Here is a 22,802-nt window from a genome sequence, read left to right as displayed (position 1 = left end):
TACCCAGGCCCCAGTGAGAGTTGAACTCACGACCCCTGGTTTACAAGACCAGTGCTCTAACCCCTGAGCTATGGAGCCAGGCCTACCATGCTGTCATCCTTCACCCACCAGGCCTACCTCAGTGATGCTGCGCCTGCCATGGTCACGCTCAAGGCAGCAGCGGGCGATTGACGACCTCTCAAGAAGTCCTTCTTCCGCTGGGCCAGGCCTTGGGCGCTCGCCAGAATGGCCGAGGGGTTAAGGCGTTGGATTTAAGTTCCAATGGACATGTGTCCGCGTGGGTTCGATCCCCACTTCTGGCAGGGTGCTGCTCTCCCCACCTGGGACCTCTGAGGGGCCGTCTTTTAATCCCCTGCTATAAGGGAAGCTTCCCTGCAACTACTCAGCGCTGGACAAGGCGAACGAGTCTGAAAATCTGCCCCTGCAGCCATGCTCCAGCAAGATTTAAACTCACCAACCCTGGTTTACGAGGCCAGTGCCCTAAACCCTGAGCTACGGAGCCAGGCCCAGCTCCACCCACCTCGGCGAAACTGCACCTGCCAGGATCGTCTTGGGGGATGGATGCCAGCCCAAAGAGAGCTGGATCCTCGGAGACGCCCCAACGTCTTTCTGTTTCCATGCGAGCCTTCGGGAGCCCCGCGTGTCCGAGCAGTGAAGGCGGTGGGCTCGCGCCCACTAGGCACGTGTCTGCGTGGCTCGGAATTTCACTGCGGCCAGCGTGCTGCTCTGCGAGCTCTAGCTGGGTGCCGCTTTCTCCTTTGGGCTCGCGCCCGCAGAAGTGCAAGCTGTCTGCCAGGAGCCTGTGGCATGACCTAACGCATCGGATGGTGGCCGCAGAGTCTGGGCCGTGTGGAATCGCCCAGAGTCAGAGGGCCGCAGGACGTCCAAGGCTTTTCTCCTGGAGTGGAGAAGCTTCTCCTCGCTGCTGGCCAGGGCGGCCGAGCGATTACGGTCTTGACCTCCACAGCCTAGAGGCCTGTCCGTCTACCCATTTGAATCCACATTGCCTATGGCTGGCCTTTGCTGCTTCCTTTGACTAGTTGGTAGAAACCTTCAAGCAGCTGCTGCTTCCTTTAACCTGCCCACCTCCCGCTTCTCCCGCCCACCAAAACACCAAACCGAAACCCACCATCAAGCAAAGCCACCGTCACTCCATCTCGCCCCAGAGGATGCTGATTTTACTCCTGGGAGAATTCTGCGCCACTGCGCATGCGCAGAATTTAGGTTCCTGCAGATGTCTTTACTTCCCCGCAGAAGAATGACTTAGTGACGGGGAAGCAAAGGGAAGCCAGAAGAGCGGTCATGCGACCCTCCCCAGCAGTAGGTTTCAGGTGTCCAGGGCAGCTGGCAGAGAGGTGAATCACAGTGGTGGAGGGGGCGGGACTCGGGAAGACCCGGCTGGTGGATCCTACCCTGCGCTGGGCTCAGCTGCTAGTCCTGGCTGGGCTGGGGAGGACGGGACTTCCGATGGGCGTGAGCTTATCTAAAGCCTTCAGAGAAGACCTGGCTCAGGGTTTTGTGCGTAGCAGAGCAGCGGCCTCGCTGCCACGAATGGAAAGTGGGCCCTTGACCCAAGACTCTCTCCCTTTCCCCAACAGCTCTGCTCCGGGCGGCCCTTCAGCGGGATGCCCAAGGTACCCTCAGCGCAGGGCTGAGGTTGGGAGAACCGGGCCCATGCCGTCCAATGGGTTGACCTGGTGGCCCCAATTCTTTCCAGCCGGGCTGCCTCCCAAAGCGGGCGCCAGTGGGGATGCTGCTCCCTGCCAAGAGAAGCCATGGCGGAAGGCTTAATAGTCGAGCTGCGGGAGACCAAGAGAGGCTCGGTAGTCGGCCTCTGGAGGCTAACTTGTGGCCCTTGGAGCTGCAGGGCCCGGGACCCCATCCTCCCGACTAGTGGGTCATAGGCAGTCCCCCAAGCCTGGAACGCTGCTGTGAGCACAGGAGCCGGAGCACTCTTCCACAGGACCAGCGGCACTCGACGTCTTTGCTTTGGATTTGGAGATTTTGCCCAAATTCTGACCCGGGGGGGGTGGGCGAGTGGAAGGGGGACAGTTTCACCTCCCCTGGACTCCAAGCCGCCGGCCGGGCACTCCGCAGCTAGCCAAGCGCACTCAGAGAGACAACTTCCTAAGCAAGCGTAGCATTTTCTGAACCCTGTTGAGACGCAGCTAGCTGGGTAGTTCTCCAAAGCAAGAGCGCCGGGCACGCCCAAGCCTTTTTGGGTGTAGCGGTGGGGCCAGGGTTACCCGCTCACCAGAATGGCCGAGTGGTTAAGGCGTTGGACTCAAGTTCCAATGGGCGTGAGCCTGCGTGGGTTCGACTCCCACTTCTGGTAGGCCCCTGTTGCTGCTACCCTTTGACCCAGTGGTACACAAATTCAGGCTGCTGCTGCTTCTCTTTAACAAAGCCCTCTGGCATCCTGCCCTCCTGTGCCCCCTCCCCAAAATTAACAAGTACCTAAGAAAAGCCAAGTGCCTTGCAATGGTTTCTGTCACAGAGACCCCCTGGGAACTGTCACTGGAGGTGCCGAAACTACCTCTGAGCCTGTTTACCCTGCCAGCTTGGGACCCCAGAAGCCTGTCTTGTCGAGCCAGACACGCTACTCTGCTGCAACACAGACCCGAGGTCTGAACCACGCCCCCAAAGCTGCAGACTTTAACCAAACCTGCTCAGCCGGTTTCCTGTCTCCAGCACCCAGACACCCAGCTCCCCGTGGGATCCAAACCCCCAATCAATCTGTTTTACTCGCTCAAAAGCTTATGCAGGGTAAACTCACAGGGGGTCCGCCCTCTCTAATACTGATAGAGAGATATGCGCAGCTGTTTGCTCCCCGCCTATCAATCAGTTACTCTGGGTTTAATAATAAAGAAAAGTGACGTTATTAAGTATAAAAGTAGGATTTAAGTGGTTTCAAGTAATAAAAGACAGAGCAAAGTAAGTTACCAAGGAAAATAAAACAAAACACGCAAGTCTAAGCCTAACACATTTAAGAAACTGAAGCCAGGTAAATCTCACCCTCCGAGATGTTCCAATCAGCTTCTTTCGCAGACAAGACTCCTTCTTAGTCTGGGCCCAATCCTTTCCCCTGCTACAGCTCTTGTTAGTTCCAGCTCAGGTGGTCACAAGGGGTTTTCTCATGACTGCCGCCCCCTTTGTTCTCTTCCACCCCTTTTATATCTTTGGCACGAGGCGGGAATCCTTTGTCTCTCTCTTGGGTTTCCACCCTTCCTTCTAAATGGAAAAGCACCAGGTTTAAGATGGATTCCGGGATCATGTGAAATGTTCACATGTCCTGTGAGACTTCATCACTCATTGGCTGGCACCCACGTATGCAGGAAGGCTTACAAGTAAACAGAGCCGTTTACAACCAGTTGTCCTGGTCAATGGGAGCCATCAAGATTCTAAAGCACCATTAATGGCCCACACTTTGCCTAATGACACTAGGACTTCGGAGTAATACTTCATATTTCTGGCTTCAGATACAAGAATGATAGATTCATACAAATAAGATGAACACGCTCAGTAGCTTATAAGCTTTGTAATGATACCTTCCAAGAGACCTTTTGCATGAAGCGTATTTTGGTTACCTTATAGTCCCACTCATAAGCATATTTCCATAACCATGTGGAGTGCAAGGTCACACAGCTCACCACTGGGGGGGACATCAGGCCCAGCCCAAAACTGCTACCCAGGCCCCAGTGAGAGTTGAACTCACGACCCCTGGTTTACAAGACCAGTGCTCTAACCCCTGAGCTATGGAGCCAGGCCTACCATGCTGTCATCCTTCACCCACCAGGCCTACCTCAGTGATGCTGCGCCTGCCATGGTCACGCGCTCAAGGCAGCGGGCGCATTGACGACCTCTCAAGAAGTCCTTCTTCCGCTGGGCCAGGCCTTGGGCGCTCGCCAGAATGGCCGAGGGGTTAAGGCGTTGGATTTAAGTTCCAATGGACATGTGTCCGCGTGGGTTCGATCCCCACTTCTGGCAGGGTGCTGCTCTCCCCACCTGGGACCTCTGAGGGGCCGTCTTTTAATCCCCTGCTATAAGGGAAGCTTCCCTGCAACTACTCAGCGCTGGACAAGGCGAACGAGTCTGAAAATCTGCCCCTGCAGCCATGCTCCAGCAAGATTTAAACTCACCAACCCTGGTTTACGAGGCCAGTGCCCTAAACCCTGAGCTACGGAGCCAGGCCCAGCTCCACCCACCTCGGCGAAACTGCACCTGCCAGGATCGTCTTGGGGGATGGATGCCAGCCCAAAGAGAGCTGGATCCTCGGAGACGTCCCAACGTCTTTCTGTTTCCATGCGAGAGCCTTCGGGGAGCCCCGCGGTGTCCGAGCAGTGAAGGCGGTGGGCTCGCGCTCCACTAGGCACGTGTCTGCGTGGCTCGGAATTTCACTGCGGCCAGCGTGCTGCTCTGCGAGCTCTAGCTGGGTGCCGTTTCTCCTTTGGGCTCTCGCGCCCCGCAGAAGTGCAAGCTGTCTGCCAGGAGCCTGTGGCATGACCTAACGCATCGGATGGTGGCCGCAGAGTCTGGGCCGGTGTGGAATCGCCCAGAGTCAGAGGGCCGCAGGACGTCCAAGGCTTTTCTCCTGGAGTGGAGAAGCTTCTCCTCGCTGCTGGCCAGGGCGGCCGGCGATTCGGTCTTGACCTCCACAGCCTAGAGGCCTGTCCGTCTACCCATTTGAATCCCCATTGCCTCTGGCTGGCCTTTGCTGCTTCCTTTTGACTAGTTGGTAGAAACCTTCAAGCAGCTGCTGCTTCCCTTTAACCTGCCCACCTCCCGCTTCTCCCCCCGCCCACCAAAACACCAAACCGAAAACCCACCATCAAGCAAAGCCACCGTCACTCCATCTCGCCCCAGAGGATGCTGATTTTACTCCTGGGAGAATTCTGCGCCACTGCGCATGCGCAGAATTTAGGTTCCTGCAGATGTCTTTACTTTCCCAGAAGAATGACTTAGTGACGGGAAGCAAAGGGAAGCCAGAAGAGCGGTCATGCGACCCTCCCCAGCAGTAGGTTTCAGGTGTCCAGGGCAGCTGGCAGAGAGGTGAATCACAGTGGTGGAGGCGGGACTCGGGAAGACCCGGCTGGTGGATCCTACCCTGCGCTGGGCTCAGCTGCTAGTCCTGGCTGGGCTGGGGAGGACGGGACTTCCGATGGGCGTGAGCTTATCTAAAGCCTTCGTAGAAGACCTGGCTCAGGGTTTTGTGCGTAGCAGAGCAGCGGCCTCGCTGCCACGAATGGAAAGTGGGCCCTTGACCCAAGACTCTCTCCCTTTCCCCAACAGCTCTGCTCGGCGGCCCTTCAGCGGGATGCCCAAGGTACCCTCAGCGCAGGGCTGAGGTTGGGAGAACCGGGCCCATGCCGTCCAATGGGTTGACCTGGTGGCCCCAATTCTTTCCAGCCGGGCTGCCTCCCAAAGCGGGCGCCAGTGGGGATGCTGCTCCTGCCAAGAGAAGCCATGGCGGAAGGCTTAATAGTCGAGCTGCGGGAGACCAAGAGAGGCTCGGTAGTCGGCCTCTGGAGGCTAACTTGTGGCCCTTGGAGCTGCAGGGCCGGGACCCCATCCTCCCGACTAGTGGGTCATAGGCAGTCCCCAAGCCTGGGCGCTGCTGTGAGCACAGGAGCCGGAGCACTCTTCCACAGGACCAGCGGCACTCGACGTCTTTGCTTTGGATTTGGAGATTTTGCCCAAATTCTGACCCGGGGGGGTGGGCGAGTGGAAGGGGGACAGTTTCACCTCCCCTGGACTCCAAGCCGCCGGCGGGCACTCCGCAGCCAGCCAAGCGCACTCAGAGAGACAACTTCCTAAGCAAGCGTAGCATTTTCTGAACCCTGTTGAGACGCAGCTAGCTGGGTAGTTCTCCAAAGCAGAGCGCCGGGCACGCCCAAGCCTTTTGGGTGTAGCGGTGGGGCCAGGGTTACCCGCTCACCAGAATGGCCGAGTGGTTAAGGCGTTGGACTCAAGTTCCAATGGGCGTGAGCCTGCGTGGGTTCGACTCCCACTTCTGGTAGGCCCCTGTTGCTGCTACCCTTTGACCCAGTGGTACACAAATTCAGGCTGCTGCTGCTTCTCTTTAACAAAGCCCTCTGGCATCCTGCCCTCCTGTGCCCCCTCCCAAAATTAACAAGTACCTAAGAAAAGCCAAGTGCCTTGCAATGGTTTCTGTCACAGAGACCCCCTGGGGACTGTCGCTGGAGGTGCCGAAACTACCTCTGAGCCTGTTTACCCTGCCAGCTTGGGACCCCAGAAGCCTGTCTTGTCGAGCCAGACACGCTACTCTGCTGCAACACAGACCCGAGGTCTGAACCACGCCCCCAAAGCTGCAGACTTTAACCAAACCTGCTCAGCCGGTTTCCTGTCTCCAGCACCCAGACACCCAGCTCCCCGTGGGATCCAAACCCCCAATCAATCTGTTTTACTCGCTCGAAAGCTTATGCAGGGTAAACTCACAGGGGGTCCGCCCTCTCTAATACTGATAGAGAGATATGCGCAGCTGTTTGCTCCCCCGCCTATCAATCAGTTACTCTGGGTTTAATAATAAAGAAAAGTGACGTTATTAAGTATAAAAAGTAGGATTTAAGTGGTTTCAAGTAATAAAAGACAGAGCAAAGTAAGTTACCAAGGAAAATAAAACAAAACACGCAAGTCTAAGCCTAACACATTTAAGAAACTGAAGCCAGGTAAATCTCACCCTCCGAGATGTTCCAATCAGCTTCTTTCGCAGACAAGACTCCTTCTTAGTCTGGGCCCAATCCTTTCCCCTGCTACAGCTCTTGTTAGTTCCAGCTCAGGTGGTCACAAGGGGTTTTCTCATGACTGCCGCCCCCTTTGTTCTCTTCCACCCCCTTTTATATCTTTGGCACGAGGCGGGAATCCTTTGTCTCTCTCGCCGGGTTTCCACCCTTCCTTCTAAATGGAAAAGCACCAGGTTTAAGATGGATTCCGGGATCATGTGAAATGTTCACATGTCCTGTGAGACTTCATCACTCATTGGCTGGCACCCACGTATGCAGGAAGGCTTACAAGTAAACAGAGCCGTTTACAACCAGTTGTCCTGGTCAATGGGAGCCATCAAGATTCTAAAGCACCATTAATGGCCCACACTTTGCCTAATGACACTAGGACTTCGGAGTAATACTTCATATTTCTGGCTTCAGATACAAGAATGATAGATTCATACAAATAAGATGAACACGCTCAGTAGCTTATAAGCTTTGTAATGATACCTTCCAAGAGACCTTTTGCATGAAGCGTATTTTGGTTACCTTATAGTCCCACTCATAAGCATATTTCCATAACCATGTGGAGTGCAAGGTCACACAGCTCACCACTGGGGGGGACATCAGGCCCAGCCCAAAACTGCTACCCAGGCCCCAGTGAGAGTTGAACTCACGACCCCTGGTTTACAAGACCAGTGCTCTAACCCCTGAGCTATGGAGCCAGGCCTACCATGCTGTCATCCTTCACCCACCAGGCCTACCTCAGTGATGCTGCGCCTGCCATGGTCACGCGCTCAAGGCAGCGGGCGCATTGACGACCTCTCAAGAAGTCCTTCTTCCGCTGGGCCAGGCCTTGGGCGCTCGCCAGAATGGCCGAGGGGTTAAGGCGTTGGATTTAAGTTCCAATGGACATGTGTCCGCGTGGGTTCGATCCCCACTTCTGGCAGGGTGCTGCTCTCCCCACCTGGGACCTCTGAGGGGCCGTCTTTTAATCCCCTGCTATAAGGGAAGCTTCCCTGCAACTACTCAGCGCTGGACAAGGCGAACGAGTCTGAAAATCTGCCCCTGCAGCCATGCTCCAGCAAGATTTAAACTCACCAACCCTGGTTTACGAGGCCAGTGGCCTAAACCCTGAGCTACGGAGCCAGGCCCAGCTCCACCCACCTCGGCGAAACTGCACCTGCCAGGATCGTCTTGGGGGATGGATGCCAGCCCAAAGAGAGCTGGATCCTCGGAGACGTCCCAACGTCTTTCTGTTTCCATGCGAGAGCCTTCGGGGAGCCCCGCGGTGTCCGAGCAGTGAAGGCGGTGGGCTCGCGCTCCACTAGGCACGTGTCTGCGTGGCTCGGAATTTCACTGCGGCCAGCGTGCTGCTCTGCGAGCTCTAGCTGGGTGCCGTTTCTCCTTTGGGCTCGCGCCCGCAGAAGTGCAAGCTGTCTGCCAGGAGCCTGTGGCATGACCTAACGCATCGGATGGTGGCCGCAGAGTCTGGGCGGTGTGGAATCGCCCAGAGTCAGAGGGCGCAGGGCGTCCAAGGCTTTTCTCCTGGAGTGGAGAAGCTTCTCCTCGCTGCTGGCCAGGCGGCGGCGATTACGGTCTTGACCTCCACAGCCTAGAGGCCTGTCCGTCTACCCATTTGAATCCCCATTGCCTCTGGCTGGCCTTTGCTGCTTCCTTTTGACTAGTTGGTAGAAACCTTCAAGCAGCTGCTGCTTCCCTTTAACCTGCCCACCTCCCGCTTCTCCCCCCGCCCACCAAAACACCAAACCGAAAACCCACCATCAAGCAAAGCCACCGTCACTCCATCTCGCCCCAGAGGATGCTGATTTTACTCCTGGGAGAATTCTGCGCCACTGCGCATGCGCAGAATTTAGGTTCCCTGCAGATGTCTTTACTTTCCCGCAGAAGAATGACTTAGTGACGGGGAAGCAAAGGGAAGCCAGAAGAGCGGTCATGCGACCCTCCCCAGCAGTAGGTTTCAGGTGTCCAGGGCAGCTGGCAGAGAGGTGAATCACAGTGGTGGAGGGGGCGGGACTCGGGAAGACCCGGCTGGTGGATCCTACCCTGCGCTGGGCTCAGCTGCTAGTCCTGGCTGGGCTGGGGAGGACGGGACTTCCGATGGGCGTGAGCTTATCTAAAGCCTTCGTAGAAGACCTGGCTCAGGGTTTTGTGCGTAGCAGAGCAGCGGCCTCGCTGCCACGAATGGAAAGTGGGCCCTTGACCCAAGACTCTCTCCCTTTCCCCAACAGCTCTGCTCCGGGCGGCCCTTCAGCGGGATGCCCAAGGTACCCTCAGCGCAGGGCTGAGGTTGGGAGAACCGGGCCCATGCCGTCCAATGGGTTGACCTGGTGGCCCCAATTCTTTCCAGCCGGGCTGCCTCCCAAAGCGGGCGCCAGTGGGGATGCTGCTCCCTGCCAAGAGAAGCCATGGCGGAAGGCTTAATAGTCGAGCTGCGGGAGACCAAGAGAGGCTCGGTAGTCGGCCTCTGGAGGCTAACTTGTGGCCCTTGGAGCTGCAGGGCCCGGGACCCCATCCTCCCGACTAGTGGGTCATAGGCAGTCCCCCAAGCCTGGAACGCTGCTGTGAGCACAGGAGCCGGAGCACTCTTCCACAGGACCAGCGGCACTCGACGTCTTTGCTTTGGATTTGGAGATTTTGCCCAAATTCTGACCCGGGGGGGTGGGCGAGTGGAAGGGGGACAGTTTCACCTCCCCTGGACTCCAAGCCGCCGGCCGGGCACTCCGCAGCTAGCCAAGCGCACTCAGAGAGACAACTTCCTAAGCAAGCGTAGCATTTTCTGAACCCTGTTGAGACGCAGCTAGCTGGGTAGTTCTCCAAAGCAAGAGCGCCGGGCACGCCCAAGCCTTTTTGGGTGTAGCGGTGGGGCCAGGGTTACCCGCTCACCAGAATGGCCGAGTGGTTAAGGCGTTGGACTCAAGTTCCAATGGGCGTGAGCCTGCGTGGGTTCGACTCCCACTTCTGGTAGGCCCCTGTTGCTGCTACCCTTTGACCCAGTGGTACACAAATTCAGGCTGCTGCTGCTTCTCTTTAACAAAGCCCTCTGGCATCCTGCCCTCCTGTGCCCCCTCCCCAAAATTAACAAGTACCTAAGAAAAGCCAAGTGCCTTGCAATGGTTTCTGTCACAGAGACCCCCTGGGGACTGTCGCTGGAGGTGCCGAAACTACCTCTGAGCCTGTTTACCCTGCCAGCTTGGGACCCCAGAAGCCTGTCTTGTCGAGCCAGACACGCTACTCTGCTGCAACACAGACCCGAGGTCTGAACCACGCCCCCAAAGCTGCAGACTTTAACCAAACCTGCTCAGCCGGTTTCCTGTCTCCAGCACCCAGACACCCAGCTCCCCGTGGGATCAAACCCCCAATCAATCTGTTTTACTCGCTCAAAGCTTATGCAGGGTAAACTCACAGGGTCCGCCCTCTCTAATACTGATAGAGAGATATGCGCAGCTGTTTGCTCCCCCGCCTATCAATCAGTTACTCTGGGTTTAATAATAAAGAAAAGTGACGTTATTAAGTATAAAAAGTAGGATTTAAGTGGTTTCAAGTAATAAAAGACAGAGCAAAGTAAGTTACCAAGGAAAATAAAACAAAACACGCAAGTCTAAGCCTAACACATTTAAGAAACTGAAGCCAGGTAAATCTCACCCTCCGAGATGTTCCAATCAGCTTCTTTCGCAGACAAGACTCCTTCTTAGTCTGGGCCCAATCCTTTCCCCTGCTACAGCTCTTGTTAGTTCCAGCTCAGGTGGTCACAAGGGGTTTTCTCATGACTGCCGCCCCCTTTGTTCTCTTCCACCCCCTTTTATATCTTTGGCACGAGGCGGGAATCCTTTGTCTCTCTCGCCGGGTTTCCACCCTTCCTTCTAAATGGAAAAGCACCAGGTTTAAGATGGATTCCGGGATCATGTGAAATGTTCACATGTCCTGTGAGACTTCATCACTCATTGGCTGGCACCCACGTATGCAGGAAGGCTTACAAGTAAACAGAGCCGTTTACAACCAGTTGTCCTGGTCAATGGGAGCCATCAAGATTCTAAAGCACCATTAATGGCCCACACTTTGCCTAATGACACTAGGACTTCGGAGTAATACTTCATATTTCTGGCTTCAGATACAAGAATGATAGATTCATACAAATAAGATGAACACGCTCAGTAGCTTATAAGCTTTGTAATGATACCTTCCAAGAGACCTTTTGCATGAAGCGTATTTTGGTTACCTTATAGTCCCACTCATAAGCATATTTCCATAACCATGTGGAGTGCAAGGTCACACAGCTCACCACTGGGGGGGACATCAGGCCCAGCCCAAAACTGCTACCCAGGCCCCAGTGAGAGTTGAACTCACGACCCCTGGTTTACAAGACCAGTGCTCTAACCCCTGAGCTATGGAGCCAGGCCTACCATGCTGTCATCCTTCACCCACCAGGCCTACCTCAGTGATGCTGCGCCTGCCATGGTCACGCGCTCAAGGCAGCGGGCGCATTGACGACCTCTCAAGAAGTCCTTCTTCCGCTGGGCCAGGCCTTGGGCGCTCGCCAGAATGGCCGAGGGGTTAAGGCGTTGGATTTAAGTTCCAATGGACATGTGTCCGCGTGGGTTCGATCCCCACTTCTGGCAGGGTGCTGCTCTCCCCACCTGGGACCTCTGAGGGGCCGTCTTTTAATCCCCTGCTATAAGGGAAGCTTCCCTGCAACTACTCAGCGCTGGACAAGGCGAACGAGTCTGAAAATCTGCCCCTGCAGCCATGCTCCAGCAAGATTTAAACTCACCAACCCTGGTTTACGAGGCCAGTGGCCTAAACCCTGAGCTACGGAGCCAGGCCCAGCTCCACCCACCTCGGCGAAACTGCACCTGCCAGGATCGTCTTGGGGGATGGATGCCAGCCCAAAGAGAGCTGGATCCTCGGAGACGTCCCAACGTCTTTCTGTTTCCATGCGAGAGCCTTCGGGGAGCCCCGCGGTGTCCGAGCAGTGAAGGCGGTGGGCTCGCGCTCCACTAGGCACGTGTCTGCGTGGCTCGGAATTTCACTGCGGCCAGCGTGCTGCTCTGCGAGCTCTAGCTGGGTGCCGTTTCTCCTTTGGGCTCTCGCGCCCCGCAGAAGTGCAAGCTGTCTGCCAGGAGCCTGTGGCATGACCTAACGCATCGGATGGTGGCCGCAGAGTCTGGGCGGTGTGGAATCGCCCAGAGTCAGAGGGCCGCAGGGCGTCAAGGCTTTTCTCCTGGAGTGGAGAAGCTTCTCCTCGCTGCTGGCCAGGCGGCCGAGCGATTACGGTCTTGACCTCCACAGCCTAGAGGCCTGTCCGTCTACCCATTTGAATCCCCATTGCCTCTGGCTGGCCTTTGCTGCTTCCTTTTGACTAGTTGGTAGAAACCTTCAAGCAGCTGCTGCTTCCTTTAACCTGCCCACCTCCGCTTCTCCCCCCGCCCACCAAAACACCAAACCGAAAACCCACCATCAAGCAAAGCCACCGTCACTCCATCTCGCCCCAGAGGATGCTGATTTTACTCCTGGGAGAATTCTGCGCCACTGCGCATGCGCAGAATTTAGGTTCCCTGCAGATGTCTTTACTTTCCCGCAGAAGAATGACTTAGTGACGGGAAGCAAGGGAAGCCAGAAGAGCGGTCATGCGACCCTCCCCAGCAGTAGGTTTCAGGTGTCCAGGGCAGCTGGCAGAGAGGTGAATCACAGTGGTGGAGGGGGCGGGACTCGGGAAGACCCGGCTGGTGGATCCTACCCTGCGCTGGGCTCAGCTGCTAGTCCTGGCTGGGCTGGGGAGGACGGGACTTCCGATGGGCGTGAGCTTATCTAAAGCCTTCGTAGAAGACCTGGCTCAGGGTTTTGTGCGTAGCAGAGCAGCGGCCTCGCTGCCACGAATGGAAAGTGGGCCCTTGACCCAAGACTCTCTCCCTTTCCCCAACAGCTCTGCTCCGGGCGGCCCTTCAGCGGGATGCCCAAGGTACCCTCAGCGCAGGGCTGAGGTTGGGAGAACCGGGCCCATGCCGTCCAATGGGTTGACCTGGTGGCCCCAATTCTTTCCAGCCGGGCTGCCTCCCAGCGGGCGCCAGTGGGGATGCTGCTCCCTGCCAAGAGAAGCCATGGCGGAAGGCTTAATAGTCGAGCTGCGGGAGACCAAGAGAGGCTCGGTAGTCGGCCTCTGGAGGCTAACTTGTGGCCCTTGGAGCTGCAGGGCCCGGGACCCCATCCTCCCGACTAGTGGGTCATAGGCAGTCCCCAAGCCTGGGCGCTGCTGTGAGCACAGGGCGGAGCACTCTTCCACAGGACCAGCGGCACTCGACGTCTTTGCTTTGGATTTGGAGATTTTGCCCAAATTCTGACCCGGGGGGGTGGGCGAGTGGAAGGGGGACAGTTTCACCTCCCCTGGACTCCAAGCCGCCGGCCGGGCACTCCGCAGCTAGCCAAGCGCACTCAGAGAGACAACTTCCTAAGCAAGCGTAGCATTTTCTGAACCCTGTTGAGACGCAGCTAGCTGGGTAGTTCTCCAAAGCAAGAGCGCCGGGCACGCCCAAGCCTTTTTGGGTGTAGCGGTGGGGCCAGGGTTACCCGCTCACCAGAATGGCCGAGTGGTTAAGGCGTTGGACTCAAGTTCCAATGGGCGTGAGCCTGCGTGGGTTCGACTCCCACTTCTGGTAGGCCCCTGTTGCTGCTACCCTTTGACCCAGTGGTACACAAATTCAGGCTGCTGCTGCTTCTCTTTAACAAAGCCCTCTGGCATCCTGCCCTCCTGTGCCCCCTCCCCAAAATTAACAAGTACCTAAGAAAAGCCAAGTGCCTTGCAATGGTTTCTGTCACAGAGACCCCCTGGGGACTGTCGCTGGAGGTGCCGAAACTACCTCTGAGCCTGTTTACCCTGCCAGCTTGGGACCCCAGAAGCCTGTCTTGTCGAGCCAGACACGCTACTCTGCTGCAACACAGACCTGAGGTCTGAACCACGCCCCCAAAGCTGCAGACTTTAACCAAACCTGCTCAGCCGGTTTCCTGTCTCCAGCACCCAGACACCCAGCTCCCCGTGGGATCCAAACCCCCAATCAATCTGTTTTACTCGCTCGAAAGCTTATGCAGGGTAAACTCACAGGGGGTCCGCCCTCTCTAATACTGATAGAGAGATATGCGCAGCTGTTTGCTCCCCCGCCTATCAATCAGTTACTCTGGGTTTAATAATAAAGAAAAGTGACGTTATTAAGTATAAAAAGTAGGATTTAAGTGGTTTCAAGTAATAAAAGACAGAGCAAAGTAAGTTACCAAGGAAAATAAAACAAAACACGCAAGTCTAAGCCTAACACATTTAAGAAACTGAAGCCAGGTAAATCTCACCCTCCGAGATGTTCCAATCAGCTTCTTTCGCAGACAAGACTCCTTCTTAGTCTGGGCCCAATCCTTTCCCCTGCTACAGCTCTTGTTAGTTCCAGCTCAGGTGGTCACAAGGGGTTTTCTCATGACTGCCGCCCCCTTTGTTCTCTTCCACCCCCTTTTATATCTTTGGCACGAGGCGGGAATCCTTTGTCTCTCTCGCCGGGTTTCCACCCTTCCTTCTAAATGGAAAAGCACCAGGTTTAAGATGGATTCCGGGATCATGTGAAATGTTCACATGTCCTGTGAGACTTCATCACTCATTGGCTGGCACCACGTATGCAGGAAGGCTTACAAGTAAACAGAGCCGTTTACAACCAGTTGTCCTGGTCAATGGGAGCCATCAAGATTCTAAAGCACCATTAATGGCCCACACTTTGCCTAATGACACTAGGACTTCGGAGTAATACTTCATATTTCTGGCTTCAGATACAAGAATGATAGATTCATACAAATAAGATGAACACGCTCAGTAGCTTATAAGCTTTGTAATGATACCTTCCAAGAGACCTTTTGCATGAAGCGTATTTTGGTTACCTTATAGTCCCACTCATAAGCATATTTCCATAACCATGTGGAGTGCAAGGTCACACAGCTCACCACTGGGGGGGACATCAGGCCCAGCCCAAAACTGCTACCCAGGCCCCAGTGAGAGTTGAACTCACGACCCCTGGTTTACAAGACCAGTGCTCTAACCCCTGAGCTATGGAGCCAGGCCTACCATGCTGTCATCCTTCACCCACCAGGCCTACCTAAGTGATGCTGCGCCTGCCATGGTCACGCGCTCAAGGCAGCGGGCGCATTGACGACCTCTCAAGAAGTCCTTCTTCCGCTGGGCCAGGCCTTGGGCGCTCGCCAGAATGGCCGAGGGGTTAAGGCGTTGGATTTAAGTTCCAATGGACATGTGTCCGCGTGGGTTCGATCCCCACTTCTGGCAGGGTGCTGCTCTCCCCACCTGGGACCTCTGAGGGGCCGTCTTTTAATCCCCTGCTATAAGGAAGCTTCCTGCAACTACTCAGCGCTGGACAAGGCGACGAGTCTGAAAATCTGCCCCTGCAGCCATGCTCCAGCAAGATTTAAACTCACCAACCCTGGTTTACGAGGCCAGTGCCCTAAACCCTGAGCTACGGAGCCAGGCCCAGCTCCACCCACCTCGGCGAAACTGCACCTGCCAGGATCGTCTTGGGGGATGGATGCCAGCCCAAAGAGAGCTGGATCCTCGGAGACGTCCCAACGTCTTTCTGTTTCCATGCGAGAGCCTTCGGGGAGCCCCGCGGTGTCCGAGCAGTGAAGGCGGTGGGCTCGCGCTCCACTAGGCACGTGTCTGCGTGGCTCGGAATTTCACTGCGGCCAGCGTGCTGCTCTGCGAGCTCTAGCTGGGTGCCGTTTCTCCTTTGGGCTCTCGCGCCCCGCAGAAGTGCAAGCTGTCTGCCAGGAGCCTGTGGCATGACCTAACGCATCGGATGGTGGCGCAGAGTCTGGGCGGTGTGGAATCGCCCAGAGTCAGAGGGCCGCAGGGCGTCAAGGCTTTTCTCCTGGGTGGAGAAGCTTCTCCTCGCTGCTGGCCAGGGCGGCCGGCGATTCTGGTCTTGACCTCCACAGCCTAGAGGCCTGTCCGTCTACCCATTTGAATCCCCATTGCCTCTGGCTGGCCTTTGCTGCTTCCTTTTGACTAGTTGGTAGAAACCTTCAAGCAGCTGCTGCTTCCCTTTAACCTGCCCACCTCCCCTTCTCCCCCCGCCCACCAAAACACCAAACCGAAAACCCACCATCAAGCAAAGCCACCGTCACTCCATCTCGCCCCAGAGGATGCTGATTTTACTCCTGGGAGAATTCTGCGCCACTGCGCATGCGCAGAATTTAGGTTCCTGCAGATGTCTTTACTTTCCCGCAGAAGAATGACTTAGTGACGGGGAAGCAAAGGGAAGCCAGAAGAGCGGTCATGCGACCCTCCCCAGCAGTAGGTTTCAGGTGTCCAGGGCAGCTGGCAGAGAGGTGAATCACAGTGGTGGAGGGGGCGGGACTCGGGAAGACCCGGCTGGTGGATCCTACCCTGCGCTGGGCTCAGCTGCTAGTCCTGGCTGGGCTGGGGAGGACGGGACTTCCGATGGGCGTGAGCTTATCTAAAGCCTTCGTAGAAGACCTGGCTCAGGGTTTTGTGCGTAGCAGAGCAGCGGCCTCGCTGCCACGAATGGAAAGTGGGCCCTTGACCCAAGACTCTCTCCCTTTCCCCAACAGCTCTGCTCCAGGCGGCCCTTCAGCGGGATGCCCAAGGTACCCTCAGCGCAGGGCTGAGGTTGGGAGAACCGGGCCCATGCCGTCCAATGGGTTGACCTGGTGGCCCCAATTCTTTCCAGCCGGGCTGCCTCCCAAAGCGGGCGCCAGTGGGGATGCTGCTCCCTGCCAAGAGAAGCCATGGCGGAAGGCTTAATAGTCGAGCTGCGGGAGACCAAGAGAGGCTCGGTAGTCGGCCTCTGGAGGCTAACTTGTGGCCCTTGGAGCTGCAGGGCCCGGGACCCCATCCTCCCGACTAGTGGGTCATAGGCAGTCCCCCAAGCCTGGGCGCTGCTGTGAGCACAGGAGCCGGAGCACTCTTCCACAGGACCAGCGGCACTCGACGTCTTTGCTTTGGATTTGGAGATTTTGCCCAAATTCTGACCCGGGGGGGTGGGCGAGTGGAAGGGGGACAGTTTCACCTCCCCTGGACTCCAAGCCGCCGGCCGGGCACTCCGCAGCTAAGCGCACTCAGAGAGACAACTTCCTAAGCAAGCGTAGCATTTTCTGAACCCTGTTGAGACGCAGCTAGCTGGGTAGTTCTCCAAAGCAAGAGCGCCGGGCACGCCCAAGCCTTTTTGGGTGTAGCGGTGGGGCCAGGGTTACCCGCTCACCAGAATGGCCGAGTGGTTAAGGCGTTGGACTCAAGTTCCAATGGGCGTGAGCCTGCGTGGGTTCGACTCCCACTTCTGGTAGGCCCCTGTTGCTGCTACCCTTTGACCCAGTGGTACACAAATTCAGGCTGCTGCTGCTTCTCTTTAACAAAGCCCTCTGGCATCCTGCCCTCCTGTGCCCCCTCCCCAAAATTAACAAGTACCTAAGAAAAGCCAAGTGCCTTGCAATGGTTTCTGTCACAGAGACCCCCTGGGGACTGTCGCTGGAGGTGCCGAAACTACCTCTGAGCCTGTTTACCCTGCCAGCTTGGGACCCCAGAAGCCTGTCTTGTCGAGCCAGACACGCTACTCTGCTGCAACACAGACCCGAGGTCTGAACCACGCCCCCAAAGCTGCAGACTTTAACCAAACCTGCTCAGCCGGTTTCCTGTCTCCAGCACCCAGACACCCAGCTCCCCGTGGGATCCAAACCCCCAATCAATCTGTTTTACTCGCTCGAAAGCTTATGCAGGGTAAACTCACAGGGGGTCCGCCCTCTCTAATACTGATAGAGAGATATGCGCAGCTGTTTGCTCCCCCGCCTATCAATCAGTTACTCTGGGTTTAATAATAAAGAAAAGTGACGTTATTAAGTATAAAAAGTAGGATTTAAGTGGTTTCAAGTAATAAAAGACAGAGCAAAGTAAGTTACCAAGGAAAATAAAACAAAACACGCAAGTCTAAGCCTAACACATTTAAGAAACTGAAGCCAGGTAAATCTCACCCTCCGAGATGTTCCAATCAGCTTCTTTCGCAGACAAGACTCCTTCTTAGTCTGGGCCCAATCCTTTCCCCTGCTACAGCTCTTGTTAGTTCCAGCTCAGGTGGTCACAAGGGGTTTTCTCATGACTGCCGCCCCCTTTGTTCTCTTCCACCCCCTTTTATATCTTTGGCACGAGGCGGGAATCCTTTGTCTCTCTCTTGGGTTTCCACCCTTCCTTCTAAATGGAAAAGCACCAGGTTTAAGATGGATTCCGGGATCATGTGAAATGTTCACATGTCCTGTGAGACTTCATCACTCATTGGCTGGCACCCACGTATGCAGGAAGGCTTACAAGTAAACAGAGCCGTTTACAACCAGTTGTCCTGGTCAATGGGAGCCATCAAGATTCTAAAGCACCATTAATGGCCCACACTTTGCCTAATGACACTAGGACTTCGGAGTAATACTTCATATTTCTGGCTTCAGATACAAGAATGATAGATTCATACAAATAAGATGAACACGCTCAGTAGCTTATAAGCTTTGTAATGATACCTTCCAAGAGACCTTTTGCATGAAGCGTATTTTGGTTACCTTATAGTCCCACTCATAAGCATATTTCCATAACCATGTGGAGTGCAAGGTCACACAGCTCACCACTGGGGGGGACATCAGGCCCAGCCCAAAACTGCGACCCAGGCCCCAGTGAGAGTTGAACTCACGACCCCTGGTTTACAAGACTCTAACCCCTGAGCTATGGAGCCAGGGCTACCATGCTGTCATCCTTCACCCACCAGGCCTACCTAAGTGATGCTGCGCCTGCCATGGTCACGCGCTCAAGGCAGCGGGCGCATTGACGACCTCTCAAGAAGTCCTTCTTCCGCTGGGCCAGGCCTTGGGTGCTCGCCAGAATGGCCGATGGGTTAAGGCGTTGAATTTAAGTTCCAATGGACATGTGTCCGCGTGGGTTCGATCCCCACTTCTGGCAGGGTGCTGCTCTCCCCACCTGGGACCTCTGAGGGGCCATCTTTTAATCCCCTGCTATAAGGGAAGCTTCCCTGCAACTACTCAGCGCTGGACAAGGCGAACGAGTCTGAAAATCTGCCCCTGCAGCCATGCTCCAGCAAGATTTAAACTCACCAACCCTGGTTTACGAGGCCAGTGCCCTAAACCCTGAGCTACGGAGCCAGGCCCAGCTCCACCCACCTCGGCGAAACTGCACCTGCCAGGATCGTCTTGGGGGATGGATGCCAGCCCAAAGAGAGCTGGATCCTCGGAGACGTCCCAACGTCTTTCTGTTTCCATGCGAGAGCCTTCGGGGAGCCCCGCGGTGTCCGAGCAGTGAAGGCGGTGGGCTCGCGCTCCACTAGGCACGTGTCTGTGTGGCTCGGAATTTCACTGCGGCCAGCGTGCTGCTCTGCGAGCTCTAGCTGGGTGCCGTTTCTCATTTGGGCTCTCGCGCCCCGCAGAAGTGCAAGCTGTCTGCCAGGAGCCTGTGGCATGACCTAACGCATCGGATGGTGGCCGCAGAGTCTGGGCCGGTGTGGAATCGCCCAGAGTCAGAGGGCCGCAGGACGTCCAAGGCTTTTCTCCTGGAGTGGAGAAGCTTCTCCTCGCTGCTGGCCAGGGCGGCCGAGCGATTACGGTCTTGACCTCCACAGCCTAGAGGCCTGTCCGTCTACCCATTTGAATCCCCATTGCCTCTGGCTGGCCTTTGCTGCTTCCTTTTGACTAGTTGGTAGAAACCTTCAAGCAGCTGCTGCTTCCCTTTAACCTGCCCACCTCCCGCTTCTCCCCCCGCCCACCAAAACACCAAACCGAAAACCCACCATCAAGCAAAGCCACCGTCACTGCATCTCGCCCCAGAGGATGCTGATTTTACTCCTGGGAGAATTCTGCGCCACTGCGCATGCGCAGAATTTAGGTTCCCTGCAGATGTCTTTACTTCCCCGCAGAAGAATGTCTTAGTGATGGGGATGCAAAGGGAAGCCAGAAGAGTGGTCATACGACCCTCCCCAGCAGTAGGTTTCGGGTGTCCAGGGCACCTGCAGAGAGGTGATTTTACTCCTGGGAGAATTCTGCGCCACTGCGTATGCGTAGAATTAAGGTTCCCTGCAGATGTCTTAAAAATGCATGCAAAATATTATAGATAGAGGTCCGCTCGTGTTTGTAGCATAAGTCAAGATAAGGAGAGAGAAAAATTATCACACTTTCTGCAGGGTAATAATTAGACAATTTTCAGTAATTACTGTAAAATAAATTGGATGATTTGAGAAATTTGAGATGGATTACAGCTATTCCTGGGAAGGCATGTGACGGAAAGAAAGGCATCAACAATCTCAGTCCTTGAGATTGCAGCATACTGAGACTGTGTCTAACGCTGACCCCTCTACTTGTTTGTGAATAGCCTCCAAACAGCTTCCTATGTCCTGTCCACTCTTACTGTACTGACTGCAGGCCTGGTTCTATTCCTGGAGCCTGTCTCTATCATATTGCCACCAAAAGGCCACTGCCATCTCTATCTCCTGTTTCGTCTCTTGGTGTCAGCCACTTATGGATTATTTGGATTAGCCATCTTAACATCTGCAATGTATTTTACTGGGAGTGGATCCTTCTGTCCATGCCCTTTTGACCAAGATTACAGTGGGGTGTTTGGGTTTTAGATGTACTCCTCTAAGAGGTTATCTGTGTGTTTTCTCCTCAGAGATGGGACGGTGTGAAATTTAGACACACACGGCATCCTTTCCCTAAAATGGGATTTATTAAAAACTAGACAGAAAATAATTTAACACAAAATAAACAGTTGTCTCAACATACCCAGATTTATCCTCGGTGAGAGCTAAACTAGGTAAGGCCATGTCTATACAGGGATACTCAGGCAAGCAAAGACGAATCAACAAAAGATGTGAAGTTAACATGACTAAATTAAAGGTATTAAGCTACAGTGAACTAAGGCCCCTTTAGACTGAAAGCCCAGGGGTTTAACATGCTTTAAGATGTGAGTCTTTCTCAGCTTCCATTACAGAAAAAAACATAAAAAGTTTATATGATCCAGACACCAAGCCCTAGGTTATGACCGACTTATCATCATTCTCATTCCCCCTCCTGGGATAATGCCTATATATGGAGACCAGATTGTCCTGCTGTCACAGTGTCTCTCAGCTGTTAGTCTTAGGTCTTGTTTTCAAGAACAACTATACCACAAGCCATCCTAGTATAGACACAGCCTATATCAGGGGAATCTTGAGTAGGAGAAAGTAGATTATATTATCTCTGTATTTGGCACTGGTAAGACTGCTGCTGGAATATCGTGTCCAGTTTTGATGTCCATAATTCAAGAAGGATGTTGATAAATTGAAGAGAGTTCAGAGAAGAGCCACAAGAATGATGAAAGGATTGGAAAATATGCCTTCTAGTGTAAGACTCAAGGAGCGCAATCTATTCAGTCTAAAAAAGAGAAGGCTAACTGGTGACTTGATCACAGTCTATAAGTATCTACCTGGGCAACAAATAATTGCTAATGGGCTCCTCAATCTAGCAGATCCAATGGCTGGAAATTGACAATTCAGACTGGAAACAAGCCATAATTTCTTAGCAGTCAGGATGATTAACAATTGGAACAACTTATTAAGGGTTGCAGTAGATCCTCCACCACTGGCAATTTTAAAATCAAGATTGGATGTTATTTTCAATACATATGCTCTAGTTCAAACAGGAATTATTTCAGGGGCCTGTGTTATGCAGGAGGTCAGATTAGATGATTACAGTGGTCCCTTGGAATCTGTGTGTAACCCACACACTTCCTGGGTGTGGTGTTCTGTCCCATTTAGTGGCACTGAGACCACTTAGAGAGAGATACAATGAGTCTGCTCTACAGCTTTAGCTAAGAGCCAATACCGACAGACCCTTGTTGTCGTCGGGGGGATTGAATCTGGGACCGGTGGAGCTTAATGCTTGAGACTCTACTGCATGAGCTAAAAGCCACATGGCTCTTAGCTAAGGCTGTAGAACAAACTCATTAATCTCTCTCTCTCTCTTTCTCTTTCTCTCTGGGTACGTCTACACTACGGGATTATTCCGAATTTACATAAACCGGTTTAGTAAAACAGATTGTATAAAATCGAGTGCACACGGCCACACCAAGCACATTAATTCGGTGGTGAGCGTCCACGGTCCGAGGCTAGCATCGATTTCTGGAGCGTTGAACTGTGGGTAGCTATTCCGTAGCTATCCCATAGTTCCCGCAGTCTCCCCCGCCCCTTGGAATTCTGGGTTGAGATCCCAGTGCCTGATGGGGCAAAAATAATTGTCGCTGGTGGTTCTGGGTAAATGTCGTCAGTCACTCCTTCCTCTGGGAAAGCAACGGCAGACAATCATTTCGCGCCCTTTTTCCCTGGATTGCCCTGGCAGACGCCATAGCATGGCAACCATGGAGCCTGCTTTGCCTTTTGTCACTGTCACCGTATGTGTACTAGATGCCGCTTACAGAGGCGATTCAGCAGTGCTACACAGCAGCATTCATTTGCTTTTGCATGATAGCAGAGATGGTTATCAGCCGTTCTGTACCGTCTACCATGCCATTGTAAATTGGCAATGAGATGATGGTTACCAGTCCTTCTGTGCTGTACCTTCTGCTGCTGTCATAGGTGCCCCTGGCTGAGATCGGCCGGGGGTGCAAAAGACAAAAATTGGGAGTGACTCCCTGAGTCAATCCCTCCTTTATGGTATCTAAAAATAGAATCAGTCCTGCCTATAATATGGGAATCTGTGTCAAATCCCGCAGAAATGATGAGCTGCATGCCATTCACAGGGGGTGCTCCTGCACCAACCCCACCTGTTGCTTCCCTCCTCCCCCAGCCTTCCTCGGCTACCGTTGCAGTGTCCCCCCATTTCTGTGATGAAGTAATAAAGAATGCAGGAATAAGAAACAGTGACTTGTTAGTGAGATGAAATGAGGGGAAGGCAGCCTCCAGCTGCTATGATAGTCCAGACAGGACATTAAGCAGTGTGAGGGACAGGAGCCCAGCATCCTGCTGCTATGATAGTCCAGGCAGTACA

The 22,802-nt window shown here is 54.4% G+C and overlaps 16 non-coding genes across 16 annotated transcripts; 11 read left to right on the top strand and 5 right to left on the bottom strand.

Annotated features, from left to right (window-relative positions):
• Positions 1-5: 5 nt before the first annotated feature.
• TRNAT-UGU lies at positions 6-78 on the bottom strand. The gene has a single exon. It is a non-coding gene; the product is annotated as a tRNA-Thr (tRNA).
• A 141-nt stretch (positions 79-219) lies between these two features.
• Positions 220-302, top strand: TRNAL-UAA. Its single transcript has one exon. It is a non-coding gene; the product is annotated as a tRNA-Leu (tRNA).
• Positions 303-2,252: 1,950 nt separating this feature from the next.
• On the top strand, positions 2,253-2,335 carry TRNAL-CAA. Its single transcript has one exon. It is a non-coding gene; the product is annotated as a tRNA-Leu (tRNA).
• A 1,355-nt stretch (positions 2,336-3,690) lies between these two features.
• TRNAT-UGU lies at positions 3,691-3,763 on the bottom strand. The gene has a single exon. It is a non-coding gene; the product is annotated as a tRNA-Thr (tRNA).
• Positions 3,764-3,904: 141 nt separating this feature from the next.
• TRNAL-UAA lies at positions 3,905-3,987 on the top strand. Its single transcript has one exon. It is a non-coding gene; the product is annotated as a tRNA-Leu (tRNA).
• A 1,946-nt stretch (positions 3,988-5,933) lies between these two features.
• TRNAL-CAA lies at positions 5,934-6,016 on the top strand. Its single transcript has one exon. It is a non-coding gene; the product is annotated as a tRNA-Leu (tRNA).
• A 1,358-nt stretch (positions 6,017-7,374) lies between these two features.
• TRNAT-UGU lies at positions 7,375-7,447 on the bottom strand. The gene has a single exon. It is a non-coding gene; the product is annotated as a tRNA-Thr (tRNA).
• Positions 7,448-7,588: 141 nt separating this feature from the next.
• TRNAL-UAA lies at positions 7,589-7,671 on the top strand. Its single transcript has one exon. It is a non-coding gene; the product is annotated as a tRNA-Leu (tRNA).
• Positions 7,672-9,627: 1,956 nt separating this feature from the next.
• TRNAL-CAA lies at positions 9,628-9,710 on the top strand. The gene has a single exon. It is a non-coding gene; the product is annotated as a tRNA-Leu (tRNA).
• A 1,355-nt stretch (positions 9,711-11,065) lies between these two features.
• Positions 11,066-11,138, bottom strand: TRNAT-UGU. The gene has a single exon. It is a non-coding gene; the product is annotated as a tRNA-Thr (tRNA).
• Positions 11,139-11,279: 141 nt separating this feature from the next.
• Positions 11,280-11,362, top strand: TRNAL-UAA. Its single transcript has one exon. It is a non-coding gene; the product is annotated as a tRNA-Leu (tRNA).
• A 1,951-nt stretch (positions 11,363-13,313) lies between these two features.
• Positions 13,314-13,396, top strand: TRNAL-CAA. Its single transcript has one exon. It is a non-coding gene; the product is annotated as a tRNA-Leu (tRNA).
• Positions 13,397-14,754: 1,358 nt separating this feature from the next.
• TRNAT-UGU lies at positions 14,755-14,827 on the bottom strand. The gene has a single exon. It is a non-coding gene; the product is annotated as a tRNA-Thr (tRNA).
• Positions 14,828-14,968: 141 nt separating this feature from the next.
• Positions 14,969-15,051, top strand: TRNAL-UAA. The gene has a single exon. It is a non-coding gene; the product is annotated as a tRNA-Leu (tRNA).
• A 1,949-nt stretch (positions 15,052-17,000) lies between these two features.
• On the top strand, positions 17,001-17,083 carry TRNAL-CAA. Its single transcript has one exon. It is a non-coding gene; the product is annotated as a tRNA-Leu (tRNA).
• Positions 17,084-18,649: 1,566 nt separating this feature from the next.
• TRNAL-UAA lies at positions 18,650-18,732 on the top strand. The gene has a single exon. It is a non-coding gene; the product is annotated as a tRNA-Leu (tRNA).
• The last annotated feature ends 4,070 nt before the right edge of the window (positions 18,733-22,802 follow it).

This window comes from Mauremys reevesii, linkage group 2 (genome assembly GCF_016161935.1).
Source record: "Mauremys reevesii isolate NIE-2019 linkage group 2, ASM1616193v1, whole genome shotgun sequence".
Taxonomy (NCBI): domain Eukaryota; kingdom Metazoa; phylum Chordata; order Testudines; family Geoemydidae; genus Mauremys; species Mauremys reevesii.
This window is presented reverse-complemented; position numbering and strand designations above follow the sequence as displayed.